The sequence below is a fragment of the Centruroides vittatus genome, unplaced genomic scaffold (assembly GCF_030686945.1).
Source record: "Centruroides vittatus isolate TY-2023 unplaced genomic scaffold, ASM3068694v2 contig_2460, whole genome shotgun sequence".
NCBI classification, from domain to species: domain Eukaryota; kingdom Metazoa; phylum Arthropoda; class Arachnida; order Scorpiones; family Buthidae; genus Centruroides; species Centruroides vittatus.
In genome coordinates, this window is record NW_027121555.1 from 574,442 (window position 1) to 600,643 (window position 26,202).

The 26,202-nt window shown below is 31.1% G+C and overlaps 1 long non-coding RNA gene across 1 annotated transcript; it reads left to right on the forward strand.

The window, feature by feature from the left end:
* The first annotated feature begins 2,165 nt into the window (after positions 1-2,165).
* LOC136971346 (uncharacterized) lies at positions 2,166-17,621 on the forward strand. Its single transcript, XR_010880147.1, has 3 exons — positions 2,166-2,243; positions 12,181-12,291; positions 17,553-17,621. It is a non-coding gene; the product is annotated as an uncharacterized lncRNA (long non-coding RNA).
* The last annotated feature ends 8,581 nt before the right edge of the window (positions 17,622-26,202 follow it).

The window sequence follows — 26,202 nt, forward strand, 5'->3', positions numbered from 1 at the left end:
CTATCCACATCATCTTTGACTGCCTGCGGTTTGATCAGACCTGCAAAGATCTGATCACTTCTACCATCAGGGAACAAATCGCCTGGCCCTGTCTGTTTAAATCCCTGCTCAATAACAGGAGTATCTTCACGGCATTCGTCAGATTCTGAATGAAAGCCATCAGTAAAGTGTGGCAAGATCAACAAAAATGGACATTATCTAACATGCAAGATGCCAATACTTAGGCAACTCTTGCATGGCCTACATTTATATAATGTTTTACTATTATTAATTACTCTGTACTGTAATCATATGCAGTCGGTTTGTTTTCTACACGTTCTTCTTTCTGCCCAATGTACAGCATTTATGGGCAGACTGGCAGCAATACTAGTGGTAGTTTGTTGTTAAATCAGGTCCTTGTATTATTGTAGTAATTGTGCACACGCGCTCCTAATTGTGTATTCAGTATTGTGCCACTGGTCTCCTGGTCAGTGTATTCTGTATTTTATTTTGTCTATCAAACTGTACGGGCATGTTTGTATGAGCTCTCTTCTCTTCCTCCTTTTCTTCCCTCCTCTCTCTTCCCCCTCTCTCTTCCCCCTCTTTCCCTGTCCCATGTCCTCCTGTCACTATGCCCTTGGGTAACAGCCACTTATTCTTTCCTCCATATATATAATATTTTATAACAATTAATTTCTTAATTCGCGGATCTCACAAAAGTAATATAGCTTATAAAAAAGCAACTGTGAGCTAGAATGAAAATAATATATAATAATATATATTTAAAAAGTTAATGTTACTGTAAAAATGAATAAAGTTTAACAAATGTAATCAAATATCATAAAATATTTTTTCGTTTAATGTGCAGCATAATTTTAATACTTGAAAACTCTCAAATTATACAGAAAAGGCAATATACAAGAAAACTGTTTATTATTTAATAATGCTTATAAATATTTCATATGAATATTGCAAAAATTAAGTTATTTAGTTCATGTTCGAATTTTATAATTTAGAATTTTTGAGTAATTTACCGTAGAAATGAATTTACTAAACAAAAATAGAAATAAGTTATTTAAAAATGTAAAAAGTAACATAGTTATTTTATATCCAGTTTTAGTACTGAAAACATTATATCAAGGATGTGATAAATATACTGACATCACTGAAGCAAAGTTTATAATTCATAGTCACTTCATGCATGGTTTGTACTTACAATATTTAAACAAAAAAATATTCGAAGTTAAACGTTTACACTTTACTTTTTTTTTTATTAGAATAATATTGTCTTAGAAATATTATATATTTTGGATATTGTGCATAAAAATTTTTGTGAAATAAATTACTAAAACTAAACAACTATATTTTAAAAAATTTATTATAAATTAATTTAAAATAAAAATTTGTGAATAATTGAGAAATATAAACAGCATGCAATAAAGTTCGGCGCTGCAATTCAACAAACATAATGTATAAAAAAATACAGCAACAGCAACCACCTAACAAGCAAACCTCCCGTGCACTAGCAAACATTGTATGATTTTTATGTTAACAACATATTTACAACTACGCTTCGACCTATTTGAAAAACCCGAATAATAGAAAATAATTTATAACAAGTGATGTTTAAATTATGTGTTTCTATCACTTAATTCAAGCAAACTTCACAAATATAACGAATGGCAGCAAACATCTGAAAGTTAATGGTGATAAATTGGTTTTAAATAAATTATGCCGAGGAAAAATTCATAGTAAATATATTCAATGTACTTAAACATTTATGAAATTTAGTCAGAATAATTTAATTGTATCAATGATCTACAGAAATAAACAAAATTTAACCAAAATTAATTTTCAATCGAAGTAAGTGGTTGCTAGCTTATTTACTACATCAAATTATTAATTGTAATATATTTATCAATCATCAGACAATTCTTTCCTTTGAATATATTTGTAATTCTTTTAAGTGTACTAAAACGTATTTAAAATTTAAATTATATCAATGACAAATCTTTCTTTCAATATCATCAGTAAACTGTTAATAACTAATTGAAACTTCAAGGTTTTATGAACACAAACTGGCTAGACCTTTACACTTTATTATTCTGTGTTTCATAACGTCAGGGAGATATGTAGATTTATGAATAACACTGTAGATGCAGTATATAGAACATTTCTGATGAGAAATATTCTTAATATAAAATGGAGAAAGAGAAAAGTAACGCATACGATTCAGCTGGCGTTTTGTCACGTTTATTTTATTGGTACGTAATAGTATTTAATGTTTACAATTATTAAAATTTAGTAATTTCCATAATTACTAAATTTTTTGTGACAATAGTTTTAAGCTATATTTTTGCATTTCATTTTCTATTATCTCCAAATAGTAAAATGCCAATCTTTCTCTGTGCACGATATTGTGAAAGTTATGTTTTTATAAGTAATTTGTATATACATAACACGAATTAGAATGATTTACTTTTAGAATTTTTTTTGCGTGTGACACTGTTTTATTCGATATAATGTTAGTATACTTTTATTCCAATATATTGTGTAAAATATAATTAAAACGTCAATTTAATTATTTATTTCGTATTATACATTTCAGGTAAACTGCTGTTATTTGTAAAATCGTATATTAATAATTATATAACAAAAATTCCGAAGTCTCAATAAGGATTTAATGTTAAGTTACTCTATTACAGCCCAGCAAGGTTACACTGTTATGTTGACTAACTTCAATTTTCTCTAAGAAAAACTAAGCTATCACCTATGGTGTAGGTATGCACTTCCCAACGTGGGTTATGGTATACCTTGAAGTAGGCGCTTGGTGATTTAGGAGTACGCGAAAAAAATTAATAAAGGCGGATGTACTATAAGAATATTCGGATTCTGCGTTTAAGTCTTTCGCAACGTCATAGCACTCGATGTGTAGTTTTAAATAAAAAGATAATTAGATTTTTATAATGTTAATGTGTGTTCTTCCTCTAACACTTTTCACTTTTCGATAAAAAAAAAATTTTGCATGTAATAGTAGTGCTATATATTTGACAATGGCGCCACTGTTTGTAGAGACACGCGAGATAAAATTTATTAAACGGTATATTATTAAAATTCTACTTGTAAAAACATTTTGACATTTTATAATTTTGTTTACATTACACATTTAAAAGCAGGTTTTAAATTGGTTTTTACAATATTACTTTATATTTAATTTAATCAATTTGAAGGCATTTGTGCCGCCACGGTTATATACTTCTATTCTGATAAACTTAGGAATGTTATTCTGCTTGATCAGTTATTTCTCTAACCACCTAAAAAAAGTTTATGGACTATTAAACGAATTGTTATATCCTTCTAGTCCGACTGTTTATTGGAGTTCAATAATTACTCAGAAACAATTTTAATTTCCAGATGTTTTATTTTAATGCATTTCGGATCCAAAGTTTCCTCAGATTCCTCCTCAGTAATATATATTCAAATAATTTATACCGATTCTTGGTTAAAGAGTCCAAGATACAACAGCTCAGAAGACAATACACCCAGATGTAATACAAATATTAATTACTTCACGTGCTTCCTGCAAGAATGCATAATATCATTTACTAATAAAACAATTTACGGCTATAAAAAATTTTATCCTTTATCAATAATTATTAATAAAGCTTTAATGTAGAACGGGTCTATCATAACAGGTTCTTAGGTTTTTTGTTCCATTAATTCATTTTCCAGTCAGGTGAAGATCATGGATTCCTTCTTGTAATAATGTATATAATTCCACGAAATAAACATACAAAAATTCTGTTATATAAAAATACATTTATTAAAATATAAACACGTGATATAGTGATATAACTTGTATGTGCTTCTTTCTTAACTCAATAATTAACAATAAACTACAATTTTGATGTGAGATCCTGGGGTTTTGGAACAATTCAAAAAATTTTAAAAATTGTAAAACTTTGTCGAATATTAGACTTATTTTATAAAAGGGAAAGATAGACAGAATTTTATCTAGTTTCTACATTTCTCTTTTGTTTCTTGTGATTCAGAGGATATCAAAGTACAGTACCTGCTAGTTTGAAAGTTTTTCATAAAATGACCGCATCATAGGTAGACCTGATTGGTTTTCATATTTTCCATAAAAGGTGAAAGCTTTATTCCATCAAGGCTCAGTCACACTATCGGCCCAGACCTTTAGTTATATGTTAAATTACTAGCCACTTAGTCTTCTCCATCGCAAGAAGACATAAGAAGAAAGGTTCTCCTTAGTAAATATGTAAATTGTTGTATGCTTTCTCTGCAAAGAAAGTGGTCTTTTAGTTAGAGAAGAAGCTTAGCCAATTTTTGCATTTAGTTAATCCGAAGTATTTAGCCAATATGTCTAGAGTCGCTATACTTAAGTCTTTTTAGTCTATTATAATATTTATACGCAGTTATATATAATCTAAGTGTGAGATAAGCCGGGGGCTATAGAGGGTAGCCCTATTAACCACTTACTTGGCACAGGTTATTAAAATCCGAACGCAGAGTCCTGAGATGGGTTGTTGGCGAGCGGCGAGAGGTTGAGAAAGTTAACAGGAGTCGTTGATAGACAGGAGACAGGCTATACAAACAAACAAGGAGTTTATTATATACTTAATCTAATATACAAGAGTACTCATTAAGAATTAAATGACTAAATGCGGTTAACATATAAACTTATAGGGAACGGCGATCAACCTAATCGCTATTGTGGGGGTCCGAATCGATCGACAAAACAAAAGATTTTTAATTTTTCTTATTTTATTCAGTTTTTTGGTTTTTGTATAAGTTTCAACATCAGGAACCAAATTCAAAACCAAAAGTCGAAAATTTCTCCGGAAAATGACTATATTTCCTCTCCCTTCAAAACTGAGTCAGGGAGGAACTACGGACAAAATTCGCTAATTGGCGGAAAAAGTAACATGACAAGGTGAAATAAAATGACGGAGTGCGAGGACAGAGGGGTCGTTTATGGTTCCTGCTTCAAACCGAACTCGAAAGCCTACGAATCCCTCCGACGTCACTCCGCCGCCGACGATTCGATTTTCAATGCCGTCCGCCACTCCATCCGCTCCACCAACAATCCCTTGACGAGGTATAACGACTGATACCATGTAAGCTCTCTCTCGGGTTAGTAACCCTCGTATTAGTATGTAAGACCTACTGATGTTAGCATTTGTAACTGTTCTCTCTTGTTTAGTAATAAATTCTGTTTGTTGTTTAACTGGTGTCATTTGTTCGAATATCGCCTCTGTCTTATCGACAAGCCCACTCTTTTCCTCCACTCGACTTGACAAGAAATTAGTTCCAGACCGGACTGCCATCCTTGACTGTGGGCAGATCTCACCGACCTGTTAGCCAAGAACAGGAGGTGCGACTCTGTCGACCTCCCGGTGATCCCACACTATGCCGCGTGCCTAACTTCTAGAGTAGGAGAGAGAGAGTTTACAAAGGTTTCGACCCGAAATTATACCCCTATTTGCTGGCAGATAACTGCGTGCGACGATCGTGCGGGAACATGGAAGCTGGAATAATCCTATGTCTTCTACCGTTTTGTTTCGGCCAGGACCGGGACGAGAGACACGTACCAAGAAACTTCCGGAGACGATCGCTCTGAGCTTCCGGGGGCAGAGCTTGTATTCGATTGTCGTGGGAAAGGCGTCGCGTGATCGTCAATGTTGACGATGGCAACGCATTTTCTGACACCTATGTGTCAACTTTCCTGTCTGATTGCTGTCAATCGGGGTGACATCCGATCCAAAACTATTCGATAGTTTTTCTATTGGCGGATGTTTATTTTGAAAAAACAATTAACATCAATTTTAATTTCGATTAACATCACTTTTAAAATCCCCTAACCTTTTTAAAATCCGCGGCTTAACATAAGTATTTGAATAAATAGATAGTTTATTAGTAGATTTGTCTTGATTTGTTCCCTTTTCCTGTTGGCACGACCCTCTGCCAATCGCGCTGATTACTCGAACCCGCCACTCAACGTTATCACAGGATGATTACATCAGCTACGCGTATCCATTAATTAGTTACGATAGAAATTGGGAGTTAGAACGCGATATAAAATAATCATTCTAACTAGTGTGAGGACTGACAGGTCTCAAGATCGTTAACCTCCTAAAACAAAAGTAGCCATCGTAGATACGTCAGCGAATATATCACATATTCTGTTCTCACAATACCATAAAAACGTTAAAGCATATTTTTACCTTTCCAAGCCCACAGACCTCTGGTAAAAAACTCTCTTAAAAAGACTTATCACACCAGTACGTTTGTTTCTAATGTTTGTCAGATTTATGTGTTAAATCCTATGTATTTGTTAATCAACGAATTGATAAATTCAGTTTAGAAAAATTGGTTCTCGGCATGTAATTTAAGTGTTTCTAATTTTCATGATATGATAAATTCCATATATTTAATATTTGATTTTCTGCTAAAGATGGAATGAGGAATGTTCAATATGATACGGTAGATGTCACAGATGAAAGCAAATTAATCAGTAGCAAGTAGAGACTGTTCCTTTTTACTCACTCTCATATGCATAATTTTCATTTAGACAACCTGTACGTAAATTGTTCATAATTACACACTGAGTAAACACAATTATCAGAAATGTAATGGGGGTTCGATGTCCTTTTTCTTATGATATAGGTCATCCTACCCTATGTTTCTTGAAATGGGTTTTAAAATATTACCCTACTGATTACTTCGTACTTTAAAACGAATCTACACATCTCTGTTTCAGGTCTTGCATTTGTACAAAGTGTTTGATTGTTGTATTGCTTTATTTCACATTTGGAAAAGCAAGAAGACATATAATGTTAGGAAAGCTTTTTCTTTTATTTTGTTTTGAATTGTTTTTTCTGACGTGTAAGTATATAGCCGATGCATTCATTGTGGCTATATTTACCACTAGATAAAACAGTCCTGGTGCATTTATGAGTGTGTATGGACTTTCAATTATGCGCAAATTTAGCATAATTTTTGCATGCGATATCGGCACATAGAACACAAAGACGTGATCGCCTGTGAACTGAAAGTTGATGTATTATGTTCACGTTTTCCATAAGCTTTGGAATCTTTGATAATATCTTATTTGTTTTGTTTCATTGTTCCTAGCAATTTAAATTATATTTTTTCAACTTGTTCGAACATTGTATGAACCATGTATATTATCCTACAGGTATTCGTAAATTAATGGTATTATTAGTTTTTTCTTTTCTATCAGGCATAAATCATGTTTTGTAAATGCACAGGTTGAGTCTCAAATCTTGAGTGTTCTGCTGCACTAGCAGGATTTTTGCAGAAACAGCTTGCAGCAAGCATCTTGGTGATAGAAACATATTTTAATTTCATATTTCACACAACATCAACTGCACCATTGAGCTAAAATTATTATAAGTGCTGAATTGTTATAAGCATTCAAACTTTGGACATTTAATTTGACACTATGTATAATAAAATAAAGAAGAATTTATTTCTACCTTAATTCTTTTAAAAAAGAGAGAGATTAATGTGGAATGCTAAATTAACGTTAATTCTTAATTTTTCTTTGTATTAACTATTTTACAAATTTCTCTGTATATATTGTGTACTTAGGCCTTGTTTATTAATAGAATTTATATTGATAATGTTTCTGATTAGCATAGATAAAATATTTTATTCAACGGTCAAAATGAAAAAATCTTTCTTTACACCTTAATTCATATCTTTACAAACAAATACAGAACAGTCATTATTTCTGTTAACATTATAATTGAGATGGGTTGATAATAATAATAGTGATAATAATAAGCGCAACGCCCAAACGATCAGGAATCGAAAGTTTAAATTTGAAATTTGGTACCAGTTAGGGGACGCCATGATAATGTACACCCAAGAAGGGATTTTTGGAAATACCCCCGCGGAGGAGAGAGAAAGGATTAACCTCTTAACAGTGTGGGACGTAAATAGACGTCCAAGGCGATCGAGTGGCAGTGGTGAGGGACGTCAATAGACGTTAAAAAATTCTTATAAAATACCTGGACCATTTCGTGAAGTCGTAGAATTTTCACGAGTAGTTGGGTTCTTCAACTTTGTTTTGGAATATCCTTTAGTTCTCGAGAAATTACAATAAAAGAAAGAAAATTAAAATAAATATGAAATTTTAGACGGCCATCTATCGACATAAATCGAGTTTAAATCTCCCGCCGTCATCTGATTGGTTAAAAAAATTAATATTCCTAATTGGCTCGCGTCAGAAAAAAGTAGGTGTGACTTCTGTAAATGACGCTATCGGGAGTGCACCGATGCAACCGGAAAAAGTAAACAGCCTACGTCATTAGTCTAACGGTCCTTGTCTGACCTACTTTTCGTAGAATCAACATTCGAGTAAGCTGTAGTAAAACGTAGTAGTTTATAGTAAAACGGTCTTCTCTAATATTCATAGTACTTTGTAAAGCTCGGATTTCAATTTAATAAGTATTATTTAGTTCAGAAACATTATAAATACATCATTAAAGTCAGTTATTCGCGATTGAATTTTTCTAGATAAGCCTGTTTAATCCGTAATTTATTTGACAGAAAGAAATTGTTTATGACCGTATATTGTTTATATTATTTCTAATATCGGAAAAAAATATACATTTCTAATATGGACATACATCAATATTTTTAATTCTGAATATTATATTTCGATACTTTTATCTTTCTTCACTAACAACAAAGTACTTTTATTTTAAAAAAATAAATTTTTACCAACATAAAACAGTCAAAGTAGGAACAGGCTGAAATTGACAACAAATTATAAGCTCTGTTCTGGGGATGTAAGCTTGTTTGTCCCCATCTTTGATATAATTCGTTTTTTTCTGTATTTTCACTCAATTTACGTAAAAATTATTCTATTGTCCTGTTTATAACTAATAGCTTGTCTTTGTTTCTGTTTACTAAATGGAATTTCACAGTAAAATATTCGGAAACTAAATTATAAAAGCCAAACAAATTAAATAGCTTAATTTTTACAATATCCACTTAAAATGGATAAAAGCATTATTGTATATTTATTAATTATTCGTGCATATCGACGTCTTTCGAAGAAATAATCATTTATTGTAGAGTTTTTATAAGCTGAAAATTATTCTGTCGTCTTTGATGAAATTTGTTACAATTTACTAATTTTTACAGAAACATTAAATTTTAAACGATGACATTAGTTAAAATGTATTAATTTGTACACAAACATTAAATTTAAGGCATATTTCTTCGTATTTCTTGGTGATCACGTGACCGAAAGCTATTTTTATCTTGGCGGGAATTTTCCCACAGTGATCTTTGTCATATCTAATTTGCATATTAATGATAGTACATTACTAATCTTTATTAAACAGATCTAGACATTTTATATTATTTAAATTTGACTGGATTAGTAAAATAATTATATAAAAATTTTCAGTATTTTGCAGGAAACTTCAATCCAGATGACGTAAGAGTCATCCATGGTTCGCGGGAGAATTTGCGCGATGATCTTTTTTATATCTAATTTGCATAATTATAATGGAAAATTATTAATCCTTATTAAACAGATTTAGTTATTGTGTATTAATTAAATTCATCGGATTTTATGAAATAATTTTAAAAAACTTTTAGCTTTTATTCAAAAACTTTTCGTCATGTGATGAAATTATTCACAGGTGCATTAAAATATGAATCAGTTAGTGGCAAAATTTTGTACAGTGCAGTCTGGTGTATCTGTGTTTCTTGTTTTTTCGAAGTTCACTGCGATAATTTTTTATTACGTGGATTCGTACATTTTGCGTTGTTTTTAACGGATAAAAGGTGGAAAGTTTACGCTGAATATAGAACTTGTTTTTCAGAATATGCTACTTTACAAAAAGAAAAGTTGAAAATAATTTATTTTTCAACAATTTGGGATAACTGACTTTTGGATATAACATATGGATTTACATGAAAGTATGTATTATTGGGCTACTAATTTATTTATATTTATGTGTATTGTTGTACTGTAACTTACTTTGTTTTACTATGTTAGAGAAAGTAGGTCACACATTGGATTTCTGACATAAAACTGTCGGCTTTTTCAGAGTGAAGCGGACCTTCTCAATGAAGTGTGTTTTAGGGAAGTTGTGCATTTTTTTTCTGATGCATGCCAATGATGAAAATTGTTTTTAAAATTAAATATCGGTCAATGACGATAACATATGTTATAAATGTGAAGATGAATATTAAAATATTTCTAATTTTTTTTATTGTTTTGTTGTTTCTTAAAGATTAATTTATTTAAATTTATTATATGTGAAGTAAGTTTATTTACAAAATGCTAATATTTTAATCCGCTTTAATATTTCGGTGTAAATTTGAACAACGAATTTTAAAATTTTAAATAAACGATATACTGAAATTTTCTTTTATTTACAATGATTACGTCACTTCTACAGAAAGTAGAACACGAGACGACCTTCATCTACATTTCAGTCTGGGGGAAAGGCCGCCAGGCGTCGTAGTTGTAAACGTAACAACTTTTACGTCATCTATTGTTGTAGATGAAATTCGTTAACTGTCAATTACATTTTCTTGAATTTGATTCGAAGGTTGAAAAATATCGTCATGACTTAAATGCCTAAAACTTTAAAAAATTATATAAAATTGAAAATAAATTAAAAACTTTTGAAAAAATCGTATCGGATAGAAAATCAAAAAAGAATTTAATATAAATTTGAAAAAAAAAATTTAGCAAAGAATTACCGCGAAAAAAATTCATATATATAATAATTATATGACAACAAAAAACAATTTTTTCTTTACTAGACGTAACTGTTTAAATTTTTTTTTCCTAAACGGAAACGAGAGAAACGCGTGGGAAAATTCTTAAAAAATTTTCCACGATTTACTTCCACAACTAACTGGTAGTGCCGGGTCTGACTGTTCCACTGTTAAGAGGTTAAGCATTACCGTGCAGAATTTAGCTTCTACTGTATTACTTTAGATAAGGATTTGATGTTTTTGCAGGAATTCGAACATATTTTCGGCCCATCTAAATATTATCCAATTAGCCTCGGAAATGGGGGACATATTTCTTGCACCCGGTGAAAACGGGTAAGATCGGCTATATAACTGTAAAGGTTATAAGACGTAAGGGTTTATCACACCGAATAACCAATCTAACACATTTAAAAATTATTTTTCTACTGTACACAATTTAAATAATTTTTGAAATGTGTTAGATTGGGCAATCGGTGTGATAAACTTCTACACACGACAACCTTTGTGAACATAAATCAAATACTATATCATACACTATAGTAAAAGAATTAGAAAACTGAAATAAATTAAGTAACTTAATTTACGCTGTTGTTACTTTTTCCCTGAGCAATGCCAAGTTCATCTGCTAATTCAATAATAATTAGTATGGTTTAAATCTCATTCAGTAAAGTTTTTGTTACACAAATTTGTATATTTTAGGACGAACTTCTGTGATCCTTCTTTAATTTTTTCTTGTGAATTATTCATTTCGCCTTTCTTCATTCAGATTCTAAGACAAATTACAAAACTCACATATATAATTTTTCTGTTATGATTATGATACTTCACTGCAGCAGAACTTTTCGATAATTTCTTCCCGAAAAAACGTACTTGCCACTGGTTTATTTCTATTTACTATTAGGTTTATTTTACTCTTATATCTGGTTACGTGAATTCTAAATGTTATCGTTAAGTGACAATTCATGAAAATGAATAAGTAGAGATTAGAAAATAAAATTTTCACTTAAAAAATAAACATTACTGTAACTGAACATTTGTAACAGCTGATAATTTTGGTACTAATATTGCATGTTTTGTTTACATTATATATTTACTATATATTATTTCAAAAATGTTTTAAGTACAACTGTAATTGCAGTAGTTAGAAGGATGAGGTAATATATAAAATAATGTTTCATTTTTTGTTTTTGTCAATTGACACTTAATGATTGAAGTGTATTATTTATTATTTTTATGAAATTATAATTGTAATTCTAATAATTACAAAATAATGATAGATTAATTTTTAAATACTTTATTACACCGTTTTCTCGAAAGAGAATAAATTATAAAACTTTCATTAAATTTTCGAGTACTTGTCAATATAATTATAGAAAACAATAACAAATAATTTATTTATTTTTTCAGTTGGCTTTTTCCAATAATAATTAAAGGAAGAAAGCGACTTTTAAAAGAAGATGATTTATACGAAACTTCCAAATGTCATACTTCAGAGTACCTTGGAAATATGCTTGAGAAGTAACTTTACCAATTTCTTTTGTTTATTCAGATTAAATTAAATATTTTTTTAAACTAAAAAAAATGCGATAATGAGTATATTGTTTTGTTGAATCACAAGTATTCTCGTCAAGTGTAATGAAACTGTGATTACAGGTAACGTAGGTATTGTGGTATTGACCTGTGACCTAGTTAATGATTATGAAATGAGTTGGCTGAAATATTAAGCAATTAGGATTGCCTGTTAAGCAGTTTTGTTAGATTATATAAATACAGGGTTTTTATAATTAAAGTTCTACTTTGAAATGGCCATAAAAGGAAAACTACTAAACAAAATATTATCAAAAATGGTAATAATTTACAAAGTCGTGGGATTTTATTTCCCCAAAACAATAGTTCACAAACTTACCATCAGCGGGAAATGCCGCTGTATGCGCTGTATTGTTAAACTAAATAAGATATAAAGACATCGGTTGAAAATGAAAATGAACAATTTGGCTGAATTGAAAAACGCGACACACCAACATGTCCGTAACATTCCTACTGATATGCTAAGAGCTACTGTTGAGAACACAGTAATGCGATTTAAATTGCTTTGAGAAAATGGTGACGCCACATTGAACATGCTTTGTAACACGTGTTAGAAACGATAAAAAACATTTAAACCGATTCCTTCATGTCTCATTCTTTTCAACGATATTGCATACAGCACCATTCCCTGCCGGTGGTGAGTTTTTGAACTATTTTCGTTAGGTGGAATAAAATCCCATGACTTGTCGTAAACTATTACCAAGTTTGATAACATTTTGTCCAGTAGTTTTCCTTTTGAAGTGGAACTTTAATTATAAAAACCTTGTTTTTTATATTGAGTTTTAAATTACTTATATAGAAAATATTTTTACAAGTTTTACGCTGAAAGTGTTGTAAAAGGCACATTTTAAGCTATAACATATAATTCTCCAGGATTATTTTTGTAGGTAATATGCAAATACTTTAATTAATGTCTCACACGTTAATGTGAATACGGATTAAGCTCATACAGTTTGTTAAACAGAGAGCAGACAACCACTTTCTATTCTATTTAGTCCATTTGAAAATACTTTTTCTTATACTATATTGAGAATTAATTCACAAGATGCAATAACATTTTTCTGTATGCCGTACATAACTGCTTTTATTCTCTTTCCTCTCCAAAAGTAATGATAGTCTAATTTTTAAATACTTTATTACACCGTTTTATCAAAAGGTAACGAATTATAAACATTTATAAAATTCTGAGTGTTTGCTAACCTTTATGTTTTTGTCAACATTACTGTCTAAATACCGAGTATTTAGAAACAGGTAATCTACATTTTGTATTAATAAAGATTTCCCTTTTTTATATTACTTAAAATAACATGGCTGTAGCGACAGGCTCTATCTCAATTCTCATAGATGCTCTAGATCAGGGATGGGCAACCTGCAGCCCTCGGGCCGCATGCGACCCGCATTCATATATTTTACGGCCTGCGACGCATAAAATGTGAATAAATGTATCAATTTTTCAGCTTAAGGAAGTATGCAGCAAAAATTCAAACGTTATTTTCTGCAACTTATGTATATGAATAGTTTTTTCCCGCAATGAATTTAGTAAAAATTAAAACAAGAAACCGGCTAACAGACACATCGAAACTAATTTAAAACTAGCAGTGACGAATATTTAACCAAATACTTTCAATATATTACGTTTACATCATGTACCTATGCTAATTTATAATTATATATGAATAAATAATTCTGATTTTCTAACACCTTTTTTCTTTCTCTTGTATGCGGCCCGCATCAGTTTAAAAGTCTTAAAATGCGGCCCTTACATAGAAAAAGGTTGCCCATCCCTACTCTAGATGACTACTATCACAAGGAAAAACTATAAATGCTTGTTTCATTTATATTAATTATAATATTTGTGCTTCTTATACGAAAAACATTTATAACAGTATTACGACTTTTTAATCGGTCTTGAATTCTAATATTGAAAACCAATTTTACCGTGTTAATAATAAGAGGGCGATTTTGCGTGTTCTTTATGGGATCGGCTGGGCCAGAAATGGTGCAACTAGTGCTGTGAGACTAAACACGATATATTCAAATGACATTCTGAAAATTTCTTAGTTTTTTCTGTAAGTTGAGTGATAGTTTTCCCATTTTATTCACTCATCTATTTAGCTGTCTGCAAAAATATACCAATAATAAATCGAAATTTTGAAATACTCCTGAAATTGATCATGTTATATTTTTATTTTTTGCAATAAAACCTGCTGTTCTGCCGATTTGTACATAATTTTTTATTTTAACCCATATTTGATTGCATGACGTGTAAGGGGTGACACAAACTTTTGATTTTGAAAACTTTACTAGAACTCTTTTCGGCTGACACCACCGAGTCGCTAAGGACCCGGAAGCCGAGACGGCGAGTTATTACGTCACGCGAGCGGTCGCGGGGATAAGCGGTTGAACACAGAGTAGAGATGAGGAGAGAGAGAGGAGAAAGTGATTCACTCGGGATCCCTGTTAACAGGCAATAAGAATTTAATATTAACAAAAGTAAATACAGGCATACAGACACATGGTTACATTTTCCAATGGTCATTGAGAGACCGGTCGTATTTTTGTCATTCCGACAGAGAGAGTTTACAAACGACTCGCGTTTTGATAAATACCTTTTTAAGAGACTTGGCTTAGAGCTACTGGATTTTTTGACTTGGAGTGTGGCAGACGAGTCCGATTAATTGATATTCAACAACGGCGTCTTGGATGGAATTGTCTGCTGAAGAATGGAAAAGTCCACAGAGGAATGGAAAAGTCCACAGAAGAATATTCAACGGATCACCAGGTTGGGTTACGCCCTGGAATATGCTTGATGGTTGCGGAGATTCTTCGAAGTAATTTCTCTGCAGGATTTGGAGCTGAGTTGAACGACCAGATGACGACTTCCTGGATTTGTCATCGTCCTCCCTTGTCATTTGGCTTCCTCGGGTTTTTTCTATGAGGTCAGGAAATTGTTTTTAAGGGTCTAGTGTACAATAGTTGAAATTTATCGAAAGTTCCGGGTGACACAATAGATGGGTCATCTTCAACAAAAAATTAAGTTTGTGGGAATTAACTGTTATGGATTTTAATCTTGCTCTTTGATAAAATAATTGAATTATAAACGGTTGAAATTTAAAGTGATTAAAGTTTAAGATAAAATTTTCGTCTATTCGTTCTTCACATTTTAAAAATCTGAGATGTTCGAAAATCAATACTCCCGAAATCTCTGACTCACACAGAGTGCGTTTCATATATTTTTTGTTGAGCGTGGATTTATTAATTAAAAAATTGCAATCATCTCACAGGCATCACGCAAGCAACTGGTTTGTGTAAAATGTGAGGAATTGCAATAACACTGTTACTAATGCATTGCACACAATTAAACTAATTCAAAAAATATATGTACAATCAATAGAAATAGAATACATGTACCTATGATAAATATATCATTATATAAATCTAAATGTCATATTGTTTGCTTTTTCTTACAGTTTGGACCAATGTTAATTTTATTCTAATGGGTTAATGCATTTATTTTTGACAATGTGAGTTTTTGCTTTTCTGTGTTGTTTTGTTTCATTTTTCCACGGTGATAGTGTAATGAAAAACACAATTACACTTCCAATTATGCAACAAGTAAAATTTTTATTTAATACTTAGCAATACATTTATTTATTCTGAGCCATGCCTGTTTTGGTAATATTATTCATAAAAAAGTTCGTCCACTGAAAATTTCATTTGTAAAAATTTATTAAATCTCAGTAAATTGATTCATAGAATTTTAACTCGATTTCCTTTGGTGAAAAGAGGTATAGGAGCAGTCATTCGTAAGGTTTTTCTGCAAATCAGCTTCTTTACTTATAAGAACTTTCTCAGATTTCTGCGGTATAGAAACGATAGAAATTTGAAACAACAGGCATTGTTGAGTAGTGTTTGGTGTATCTTGTAGTCGATTTCTTCTGGCAGTTATCATCCAGTATCATCTTCAGTCAGTTTTAAAATTGACGAAGCAGAAAGAGTCCACATATCAACATTACAATCGGAAAATCACGAAGTTTTTTTATGTTGATAAATGCAAAAGTATTGCAGGTCTACGACGTTTTGTACAAGTGGCTACAAATGGTATGGCCAAAAAAAATTTGAGTTGAGAGGGTACGATTATGTTGACCCTACTTTAAGCTGTATAGCAGATAGAAACGTTTTGGGAATAACTTGGAATTGCAGTAATGACACCCTTGGAACAAATATGGTGAATTTAAAATATGCATGATTTGAAATGGTTACAAAAATATTAATTTCAGCTGCTGCTCATCGCATTTTCAATTCACTATGTATAAACTGTCCAGTCACATTAATCCCTCAGCTCTTACTACAGCGTATGTTACAGATAAAACTAACTTCAAAACAAGAGGTTGACACAGAAATTAGATCTGAGTTTTTCAAATGGACTTAAGATATTTTTCTGTTGATCACTGTCAGGATGTTCACATTCTTACATGGTAAAACCTTAATGGAAATTGTTCTTTTCATTTCATCTGTGATGATAGTCGATTTTCCTATGCTGTTGTATCTTCTATTCAAAGCATTTTTGTTGTTGTTGTTGTTGTATACAGTTTCCAGTAAACTCTAATAAATTTTTCTTCTTTGTGAAACTTTCTACATCTTAAAGATAATTTTCATATATATCGTACATAGCATTATTAATATGATTTTGAAGGTGATGAATTACATTAAAAATGAGAAATAATTATATCATTTGATTTCAAGATATTTTGTATGTCTTAAAAATAATTAATTCTATCCCGGGAAACAGTTCACTTTTATCTCGGAATTTCGGGACTAGCAGTAGACCGGGGAATGAGAAATCCGAATAGCTCACTAACAACGATACTGTACGAAAGAGAAAAATCTGAGTAAACAGGAAAATAGTATGCGTGACATAACTAATGTTTTTATGGAAGCAGAAGCACATATGCTTTTACAATGGGTGTATGCTGTGTGACTGAGATGCCGATTTCTTAAAACCAGAAAAAGAAGATATAATCTATTTAAAACTTTTTAGTGTATTATAGAAACCATTTTGTTAGACAGGCGTAATATAGGTAAGACTTTATACATCACTCGTAGTTTTTTACGGATTGGATTGCTTCAAAATATTATAAAGTTCAAAAGTAATATCTTCTTAACTTGTAGAAATTTTTCGTGTTTTTTAGAGAATGGAATAAGGAATTACTGAAGAGAAATCCAAGCACAGCAAAAGCAATACTACGATTCGTTGGGTGGAAATACTTAATAGTAATTTTACTCGCATTTATTCAGGTACTGTGTCTACTAATCGAACTTCATTTTGCCATTAAAAATGATTTATAATATCTCAATTATGTATTTCCAGGAAATTGTCTTAGTTACGAGCAAAGCGTACATTTTAGGATTAATAATACATTATTTTGACAACAAATCGGAATGGAATGAACCAAAAGTTTATTTATTAGCCGCAGGATTTTGTGGCCTAACAGCGATTTATTTGTTTATATTTAACAGTAACTTCTTTATAACAGAAATATTAGGCATGAAGTTAAAAATAGCTTTATGCACTGTCATATACAATAAGGCAAGTAACAAATACATTATTAGAAACGTATAGTAGTTTTTATTTCTGTTTGTTCGTTTAACTTGTGTCATTTTATACAGTCATTTTGATTTTAAACTTGTTTTAGTCATTTAAATGAAAATAGTTAATTTTTCAGTTTTCTCGCTTTATTTATTTTCTGTTCACATTATATATCATATATACTGTTTTAATGGAAGGAGACTGGCAATGGTTTAAAGGTTTGTGATATCCTTGATTTTGTACGTTTTGGGATCGCAATGTTACTTTTTGTGTTATGTAGAATTTAAAGTAGATTGTATATTTTTAGATAAAGTAAAGTTAGAAATAAATACTAATTAACGTAGATATAGTTCGGTGTGTATTTCGGTAATTATTGAGATGCATTAAAAGGGTCGAGAGTGTTTTATTGATAAAAAAAGAAATGTTTTGGATCATTACACTGAATGAAACAGAAGTTGAAAAGTATAAAAATTGAAAATATATATTATTGACGATCCGTGTTTTTATATAATATAGTATAATGTTGAAACATACATATATATAAACACATAGAAATAACGATGCACCATTATAACATGTCCCATAAAAATGATCTTACTACATTACACTCAAGCATACTTTTTATAAATTTTCGTATAGAAAGTTAAAACGTCCGCATATTTAATGTAAATTATTCAGGTTTTAGCAAAAATAAATGTAGTTTATTTTAAAGATGTTCAGGTATTATGTGCTTTTCTAAACTTTCTGCATTGAAAATAATTTTTTTTTGTATTGATTATAAAATTTATGCTGCATTGGGATTAATGCAACAGCATTCCTTTGGTATTTTTTGTGCTATTGATGGATAATATTTTGTTTCATAAGAAAAGAGATAATTTAATTAATAGTAAGTAGAATTTATACGTGTTTTGGTCAATATAACTAATCGGTTATCTCAGTTTAAACTAACTTCGATAAAGATGGAAGTATATGCCAATTATAATTATAAACCTTCTTCCCAGTAAAGCGACGTCTGTTCTTATACACATAGTACATACCATATGGGTTATGTAACAGTTTCATTTTTGTTGTGAATATTTTCTGGGGAATACGTTGAAACGCGTTATTCGCAGGAAAATGAAGTTATCGTATTAAAAAAGTTACAATTTATATTAATTTTTTGATAAATAACAATGTTTGGATTTATATTTTGTATTTGTTTTAATTTGAAATATTTCTATGCAGGCAATTAATCTAAGTTCTTCATCTCTGGCAAAATCGAATATAGGACAAATGGTAAATCTTCTAGCAAATGATGTCAACAAATTTTCTACCGTAAGTTTATATGATTATTTTTCTAAATATTATTTTTATTGTGTTAATTAATATCTTGTTGTTACAAAAATTTATTTGCACAACTAAAATAAACTATTCTAATGATTTTCACGGCACTCTTCTAATTTTTCTCATTAAATATTTATATTTTATTTACAGAATATCTTCCTTATTTTATATTTATTCACAAGTCCTTTTGTACTGATTACTGCTGTAGTGATGCTATGGCAATACTGCAGATGGGCCATTTTAGTTGGACTTTCGGTCATACTTCTGTACGTTCCGTTGCAAATTGTGTTGGGCAAACTATACTCAAAATTGAGGTAATTATTATTTTATGTTACATAATTATGACATACTTACATCTGAAATGAGTAAAGATGTAGTGTGTTTACTACTCTGTAACTAAGTGATATTAGCAGAATTTTATTTACTTAATTAAATTTTTCTTCTTAAGCAATCAAATCAGTTTAGGACTTAAAAGTTTAATATTTTTTCCCAAGAAAAAACATACTTGAACACAATATAAATATTCAGAGTACAATAAAATAAATTAAGTAAAGTAAGTAAAGTAAATTAACAAAATTCTAGTTAAAATTTTGTTAATTTACTGTATGTAATTTTACAAATAAATGTATTTTTTCAATAAATTGCGTAATGACAGATTGCAGGCAGCTGTATTAGGAGATGAAAGGTTGAATCTGTTGAACGAGATAATTGCTGGCATGCGATTAGTGAAAATGTACACTTGGGAGTTGCCGTTCGCTTCGTTAATAGAGAAAATAAGGAAGTAAGTATAATTATGCTATTTTCATATTCTTTTCATACAGAAAACCTTATTCCCTGAAAATTCTGCTTCTCAATCTGAATTTGTTATGAATTTTAAAAGAAATCACAGATAAATAGCGATGTCCATAGCTTGAGAGTATTATTTAGTTAGATGAGAGTAGTAATATTTAGTTTGTTCGATGGATGTAGAAATTCAAGAACGCTTAAAAGCGTTCTTGAATTTCTATAACCATCTAAAATAATAAAATAATTTCTACAACCATCTAAAATAACCATATAAAACAACCATCTAAAATCTTCTACAACCATAATGAAAGATATTTGTGTCCTAATATCTTTCATTATGTATATTTTACATTAGTTTATATTCATAATTGCTCTATTTGTAGGAAAGAAATGAAGAAAGTGAAAATGTTTATATATGCTAGAGGAATACCATTGACATTGGGATATCCTGTGTCAAGACTATTTACTTGTGTTACTTTCTACGCTATAGTTTTGTCTGGGAGCACTTTAGACGCTCAAATTGTGTTTGTCACTATGTACGTTTCGATTTTCATCTATTTTGGCGCCGTTATTTTGTTTTCGAAAGCAGTCAATCTCACTGCAGAAATTTGGGTTTCATTGAAAAGAATTCAGGTAAAAATATATATTTTCTAGTATATAACGTATATTTAATTAGAAGTATAAAATAATTAATATTTTGAGATAAAGACAATTATCTACATATATAAATTAGAAAGTTTGGATGTTTGGATGTTTGTTTGCTATATACGCCTAGGCCATTAAACCAATTGCTCCGAAACTCAGTAGTTACGTTTTTATATCGCAAATGTAGATAATGTCGAAATTCCACCCCAAAATATTTTTTGAATTTCTGTCAATCAATAATTTCTATCTCCATTCCAGCCCGCCAGTGGCCAAGCGGTTTTCGTACCCTGAACACTGGGAGTTCGGTCGTGAGTTCGCGCCTTGCTAGGACAGGCTGGCCACGTGGAGTTTTCCGGGTTTTCTCAATGTCTGTAACGACTAAATAGGGGTCAGTTTCCCTTAAAAGATCTCCTGGAAGGCATGCCCCTAGGCCAGGGCCGGATTAACCAATAGACAAATTAGACAAATGTCTAGGGCCCGTAATTCGGAGGGGCCCGGCTTCAGTGCAAAATCTTTCTCTGTTTTAAATCGAGTTAAAAATTATTTAAGAAATTCGATAGGACAGAAAGGCTGTCTTTAACAATGCTTACTAAAGAAAGATACACTCTCAAACGACTAGATTGATAAATTTTCTGAAATGAAAATCCAAAAACGAAAAATTTAAATATTCAAAAGGCTGATTAATGGCTAAAATTATACACAGTAAGACCCCGCTTAACGCTGATTCAATATAACTCGGTCTGCTTGACGCCTAAAAAACGCTCAAAATTTATGCTGATTCAAATTAACGCGGTACTTCATTAATTCATATATAATACAATTATTCCCAAACACGAACCAATCAGTAAAAGGTGGCAATTCGTCGTAGCGCTGTACTTTCCTTAAATCTATGTTTGTTTTGTTCAATTTTGGAAAAAATATGACATCATGGATGCCATTGGAAATACGGACTTCGCTTGGCAAGAATTGATGATAAATGTGTGGAAGAATCCAAGTATACTGGATACTAAAATACTGGAGGTATCCAAGAATTCTCACCGAGAAGAGTCTATCGCTGTAACGTTAGGTTGACAAAATCGATACAGATGTAGACGAGCAGGATATTGGGGAGTTACTGCAGGTTTCTGGTAAGAGCCTTACCAACGACGACTTCAAGAACTGGCAGAACAAGGAATTCGTGTAGAACTGGAAAATAGAGATTCTGAAGACGAAGAACCAAAGTACTTGCTACAGATTTCCTTAGGAAAAGTTTGGTAACGATAACCGAAATCGTTGATCAAATTGTAGCGAATGATCCAAATTTTGTTAAGAGTGCCAAAGCAAAACGAGGCATTTTTGATGCGATCTTCTGCTACCGACATTTGCTTAAGAAAAGAAAAAGAAAGCGATCAATGAAACTACAGGATTTCATCGCAAAAAACAAGTTTATGTGTTATTTAACATATATTATTATGCGAAAATTTATATAAAAATTACTTAAAATTATAGTAAAATTGCTTATTTTTTAGTCGCGTCTTCCCCTATCCCTATTTACTCTATGTCAAAATGGTCTCGTTTAACGCTGTTTCGTTTAGCGCTTTGTCGTCTAGGAACGCATCCCCCGCGTTAAGCGGGGATGCGTTCCTAGACGACAAAGCGCTGTACATTTCTCATTTTACCAGAAACTCTTTTGTTGTACAATGATTATTGTATTAGTGTTTGTATTCTCTATTATTAATAAAAATTTTAAGTGACATTATTTAAGATTTGTTTACAAGCAACTTGTTTATATGGGTCTTCAATTTAAATTTTGTCTAGGGCCCGCTAGAGGCTTAATCCGGCGCTGCCCTAGGCACATCGCCGAAGCGTTGCGTTGTCATAACTTAACAAACAAACATCTCCATTCTATTTGCTGATTTACAAGTAGTGCAAATAGATTGCGAATGAGCAAATGGAATGCTTGAATCGAACGTAAATCAGCAATTACATTTTCCTAAATTTAAATTGCAAAAAATATTTTAAAATATAGTTAATAATAAATAAAATGCCCGTAAGTACGAATTTGTCTTATTTAAATTCAGAACAAAACATTTTTAACCAGAAACAGAACTTTAATGCAATTTCCGAACGCTTTCGGCCTTCACCGAGGACTGCCTCAGGTTTTTAACTTAACTGACTTATTTGACATTTTTTCTTGGTAGTGTTGTCGACCGAGGGAAATCGAAAATATTATTTTCCACATCTAACAACTCGGGATTTTTTCATTTCTAAACGGTACTTTGTGAATTTTAATAAGCTCCCTCCAGTAGTTGAGTGGTTAAAACCACCGAACTCTGGTAATTAGTTAGTCGAAGGGTTCGGGAATGGCGAATGGGCTGGGATTTTCCAGGTTTCCTTTGACGTTAGTAACACCTAAATAGAATCTATCTTCCCAAAAAAGTCTTTGCAGAATGCATCTCCCTCAGGATATCGCTCACCTGGCACGCTGCCGTAACTAAATAAATGAGACTAATTCTAACGAGCGATTATTTATTTGACGTTGTCACAATGCCAGGCTGGAACTTTTTGTCACAATGTTCTCAATTTTTTTAGTGGTGTCTCGTTCCTGTCCTTTATAGTTTTCCTGTTAGCAATTGAGTCGTGACTGTCATCTAGCTAACATCGTTTAAAGAAAGATTTTTGAATCGATGTAACGTGACTTTCGATTTACATCGGAAGTTCATATACAATTAATCTGGGTCTTTTGATCCGACCCATATTTGGTCTACACTTTCGTCTATCTAACACCTTTCTCGAGTTTAGGGAAGGGCAAACAGCCACACAGATAGACAAGGGACATCAGTCGGAATTTATTGATCTACAATTTTTTCAAATTGCAGCCCGATAATATTCTATAAACGCGATATTAACGAGAATATCCTTCACACATAGTTTGTACAGTTTGTTGCAAAAATGTAAACAATTTATTATCACATAAAGATAATTATTATCGCATTTTTATAAGATTTTTTTATATTTAAACAAATCATATAAAGTCTTTGTAACCTTAAGGTTAAAACTTCAATCACGTGCGCGGCTATCACACGTGATTGAATTACTTTTCAACACAGATCACTTTTCAATTATTACTAGGTTAACCATTCTCTCTTCCGGGAAGTCAACGATTGCTTCTGGTCGAATTACTTCGACCTCCTTCCACAACAGTGTCATTTCTATCAGACGAGCGATATGATGGCATTCGAATAGGAAAATTATATAATAAAATGATACAGGCGAATATAAAATATATTTAATTAATATGGTTTTTGAGGTTTCCGAGTTTATATAATCAGTTTCTCGTGAAATTTGATTGATTGGCAGATTACCATTTGATATTCGGCTGCGAGTTGTACGGTTTCTTAGAGTTTACATTAAAAAAAGATATATCTTAAATTTTTAAAAGTATTTTCAATTGGTGTCTACTTGATTAATGAGATTGTGCCATTTTGTACCGTCCGATTATCGCGATAAACGCGACAATGGTAGTCTAAAATAACAAGACTCTTTCTATAGTTTTCGTTTTAATGTCCGTTATATTATAGTGTTTGATTTATATAACTACAAAGATTATCTTATTAAAGTGTTCTTTATTCTTCTATTGCACACAATTTTTTTAAAAAAATTTTACATGTGCTAGATTAGTCTCGGTGTGATAAACCTTTGTAAATATAAATGAAATACGATAATATAATGTAACAGAAGGATTAGAAATACGAAATAATCTGATAATCTTAACCTTTGTTGTTATTTTTTGTTCGGGCAATGCCGTGCTCATCTGATAGTTATTTTGTAAATATTTATTGAATTATATTTGTGGCAATTGTAGAATTTTAAAACAGAAGATACATAGTATATTAAATTTACATAAAAATAATAAATGTCATAATTAATTGTTAATTAGAAATTAAATGAACAAACTATTCAAATAAAAGCCGTTATTATTTGGATTTTATTGACTTCGAAAAATACTATGCTTTTGAGTTGTTTTTTGTTAGCCATAATTAACATATAGTATATAATCGACTGTTGTCTATTTAAAAAAAAAATATTATATATAGGGACAATGATGTATTGACATATGCCTACATGAGAAATACTGTTTATGAAAATTTCACTTTTTACTTTATGACACTTTCTCTGAAAGAAAAATAATCCATTATTTGTCCATTTGATTGATGTACCGCACATTTCTTTTAGCAGATAGTAATAAACTAATATATAGAGTATGCTGCTCACAGGTTTAGTTTTTTTAAAGCATTTATGAATATCGTTGATGGTTCTTAAATTTCCCACTATTGTTGTGTGGGACCAGAAAAAAATCCCAAGCGAACAAATACCCAAAATTTTTTCAGTGGATAAGTCTGGCTACCTCTCTTGATTTCCACTACCTCTCTTGATTTCCACACGATAATTAGAACTGAAATAAAAATCTCAAATCATATTTTTTAATTTTATTGTTTACATATTGTTACTTTCTTGTTTTTGTTTTATTGCAATATATGTATTATAATACATGCCGCATATGTAGATGTAGTAAATGAAGTATTGGTATAATCTAATCTGCAATTTGTATATACTTTTCTGGCAGACAGTGCATATAAATTGTTATAGATCTGTAAGAGTAATTAGAAAGAATAACAGGAAAAATGTATTACATATGTGGTTTATTGTTTGATTTTATAACTATGATTTAAAGACAGTAAATTAGACTGACTGTATGGATCTCTTATTTGCATTATCTGTATTTTAATATCGGAAATACCAAAGAAAGAAATTTACACGTGAATAAAAGATGAAGTTCGTATTTGTTTCGGTGGTGAGTTTGTTGTTTGTGTTTTTTGGCACAATAGCCATACATGCTGTATTGCACCATGTCAAATGGTAACATTACAAAAAACGTTGTATATATATATATATACATTTATATAATATAAAATATTAATAACAAAACACAACAACAAGCATATAAAACAGTATCAACAAACAAAACAAAATATAAAAAAGTAAGAAAAAATAAAAATAAATAATCAAATTTCTTTATAAATATTAGTGACTTTCAGAAAGTCTAGTAAGTTGTTAAGATTTGGCCTCTGGCCTAAACCCTCTGTCAGACTTGTATTTTCAAGACATTGTCTACGCCTTGTCTTGAAGGCAGAGCAATCGCACAGTATGTGTTTTACAATTAGAGAGCAGTTGCAATACTGGCGTATAGGCTGGACATCACCTTTCAAAAGGTATTGATGAGTCAACCGGGTATGCTCAATTCTCAAACGAGTAAGGACGACCTCAGATGTTTTGTCATACTATTTATAATGTGTCCAATTTTCTATTATAAGTTTGATCTCATGTAGTTTATTGTGGACTTGTGTGTTCCACACATTTTGCCATCTCTCTGTTAGTCGTTGTTTAACGACTAGCTTCAAGTCACATGCTTCTATAAACATTGTTTGCTGAGAAGGAGTTGCTGATTTTGCAGCTGT